Source organism: Octodon degus, unplaced genomic scaffold, assembly GCF_000260255.1.
Source record: "Octodon degus isolate 3935 unplaced genomic scaffold, OctDeg1.0 scaffold00027, whole genome shotgun sequence".
NCBI lineage: Eukaryota > Metazoa > Chordata > Mammalia > Rodentia > Octodontidae > Octodon > Octodon degus.
In genome coordinates this window covers 17947123-17950500 of record NW_004524603.1, presented here as the reverse complement: position 1 = coordinate 17950500, position 3378 = coordinate 17947123, and the positions used below count along the sequence as shown (strand labels likewise).

The 3378-nt window shown below is 34.7% G+C and overlaps 1 protein-coding gene across 1 annotated transcript in view; it reads left to right on the top strand.

Moving 5' to 3' along the window:
- The window catches only part of Akr1d1 (aldo-keto reductase family 1 member D1), a 126674-nt gene that overhangs the window by 7961 nt on the left and 115335 nt on the right, over positions 1-3378 (top strand). The window lies entirely within an intron of this gene.

Sequence of the window (3378 nt, the reverse complement as noted above, 5' to 3'; positions counted from 1 at the left end):
AAAAGCTACAACTCTTGTTGCATAGGTCCTGCTTTACCTTTGTCTTAACATTCCAGCAGAAAAGTATAAAAATGAAATATAAGAAGGAAATTCATGCTGTTATGTTGAGCTGTAGGGGACTCAGGTCAACAATTTCTGACATTGCCAGTTAAGCGGAAGACCCAATACTATTATGGACTATTGGACTCTTTTAGAATATTTTGCTGTGTTAACACACCTATAATATTCAAATAACAGAACTTAAGAAAAAAAAGATATACAGATGAATGTCCATTTTGTGTCTGTGTATTCAAAGTGGTTAAGATAGATATATAGTTACATTCTCTTAATGAATAGAGTGATTTGTTCTAATGGTGTTTGTAAATAAGATATCATGTCTGCATCTTGTACAGCAATTAACCACTAGGAAGGATGTATGCAATGTGCTAATTATTGAAACTGTCCTACCAATTTGATTTGAAACTGTCTCATTGCTATTTGTTTATCAATAAAATTATGGGGAGGGAAAGGATAGCTATCATAAAGAAATAAACTAATAACAAATGCTGGAGAGGCTGTAGGAAAAAAGAACCCTTCTCCACTGCTGACAGGGATGTGGACTTGTACAACCACTCTAGATATCAGTGTTTAGACTCCTCAAAGATCTAGGACTGGAAATTCTATTCTATCCAGCTATTCCACTTCTTCATATTTTCCCAAAAGAACTGAAAGCATCATACCATAGTGGTATATATGAATCCATGTTGTCGCAGCACAATTTGTCATAGCCAAATCTTGGAAACAACCAAAATGCCCATCACCTTATGAATGGATGAAAAAAAGATGTGGTGTTTTTATACAATGGTGTATTACTCATCTATAAAGAAAAAGAGAAACTGAAAGACTTCATAGGTAAGTGGATGTAACTAAGGCTATAGTCATAAATGAAATAAAGACCCACATATGTAAATACTATTTTTGTCTCCCTATTGTAAGAAGCTGAAAAAAGAAATAAAGCCTGAAAGGTATAACAGGCATAGTAAAATAGAAAGAATCAAACTTAAGGATTAAGCAATAAATAGGAGAGAAAGGAGACAAGATAGGGAAAAGGTAGGGGGAAAATGCATGCATATGTGCAGGATGGCTGAGGTGATTGTGCTAAGAATTTCCACCTGGCTTTTGAAAATAGCAGTTAATGTGTAGAATGTTCACCTTGACTAACTGTATACTGATATCTGTAATCTAAGCAACTACATCAAGTACAGCAATGTGTAACATAAAAACCACGATTGAAAACCTGTCATCTTGGCTTTCTAAATTTATACTGTTTCTAATGTCATATCAATTCTTAGTATATTCCCTTTAAAGTATTTTTTAAACATAATAAAATAAAAAGGGAAACAAAAACAAATTTAAGATTTTTTTGAAAACAAGCAGTAATATTCAATCATATGTCTAATCTTACATAAGTATATCTGTTAATCTGAGCAACAGATTTGATGATAAAAAAGACAATCTATTAACCATTGTTAATCATCTATTCTTGTTTTAAAAATCTGCAACAAATATAGTGTGTTTTTTTCAAGTATTCTAAGTCAGTTCAAGTATATTGATGTATGTTTCCCAGTTTCTATATTTGTTTCTGATTTTGGTTCTTGCTTTTGTTTTTACTCTTCAAAGTAAAATAAAAATATAATTTAAAAAATGAAAACAATGCCTACACTCACAGCAAATAAAAAACTAACAGCATCAAAATGAAAAGAAATTTAAAGCAAAGTAAAATTGAAATTTCTCTGTGACTTCAAGTCTGAGATTATCATCTAGAGTCTACAATTTTATGGCAGTGTCCAATTCAGTGTGTGACTTTGCTCTTGCTAATAGACAAAGGAGGTAGTCAGAGCCCAGATCAATACTGAAAAATATCCAGCAACCCAGCACTAAGATTAGGCTGTGTGCCAATTTGGGGAATTTCAAATTCAGGGAAATTCTGACTTCACCTGGCTTGTGTGAGGGGAGAGTCTGAGCATGCAGTATTTTCAATGTCTCTTGCTAGCCTGACCCTGCCTCCCAGAGAAAACATATGAAGCCAGCCAACAGCTGCCCAGTAGTAAAGCAGCTTCAGCAGTATAAGCTGGATCCTATGTAATCGTTTAGTAATGAAACATTTACTCAAAAATATTAAACACAATTTTTGATAGCCCTAATTGAATTTTACTCAATAATAGTTTACACTTAAACATTAAAAACTGGAGATTGTCAAGCAAGCTGTGTTATTCCAGACTCAACTTCACCTGCCTCAGATAGTCTTTGGTGAAAGTTAATTTATTACAGAGTAACTGACTTATTTGTGCTCCACCGTGTCTGCCACTTTGCATGAAACAAAAGAGAGAATACTTTCCTCTAAACCACATGTTCTAGTCATATTGATCATTCTTGTTTGTAGGTTAGATTCCATATTCTTCTCACCAGAACACCACTAAAGGGCTGGGGAGATGACTCAGTAGAATAAGTGCTTCCTTGGCAAGTGCAAAGGCCTGAGTTCAATCCCCGGTTTAAAAAAAAAAAAAAAAAAAAAAGGAGCAAGGGAGAATACAATACCTTTAAAGACCTTTGGTCAGATGTGCTGGATGGATGTCTCCACGTAATCTCCACACACTGGGAAGCTAAAGCAGAAGGAACAATTTGAACTCAACTAGGACAACTAATTAAACAGCATGACCTTGCATCAAAATAAAAATACAACTGTTGATTCTACTCAATGTGCAGGACCTTGTTTCAATGCCCAGTAAAAAAAGAAAAATGAATGAAATTTAAAGGGCTTCTCATTTTAAAAACTTCTAATTATTTGTTATCTTTTTATGCTATTTAAAATGAAAAAATATATATATAAATTTATTTGCCTTTTCTTAGATCTCACCTATAGTCATAATTCTTACTAATGGATTAATATCTTACTGGGAGAAAATGTAATAAATGTTCAAATTTCTTCTCACCAGAATACCACTAAAGGGCTGGGGAGATGGCTCAGTAGAATAAGTGCTTCCTTGGCAACTGCAAAGGCCTGAGTTCAATCCCCGGTTCAACAACAACAACAACAAAAAAAAAAAGGAGCGGGGGTGGGGGGGGAAATACAATACCTTTTAGTCTTTTTGAGACAGGATCTCATTAAGCAGTTCAGGCTGGACTTGAGCTCATTTTGTAGCCCAGGCTGGTCTTGAATGCATAACAATCCTGCTCAGCCTCTTGAATGCTGGTATTGCAGGATTGTGCTACCATGCCCTGCCTAAATGCTCAAAAATTTTCAAAATAGATTTCCATATTGTTATGGTTTGTGTCTAGTTGTCCCCCCAAAGCCTCATGCAGTCATGGGGTGAGGACTTCTAGAGTTTGTGTTAACTC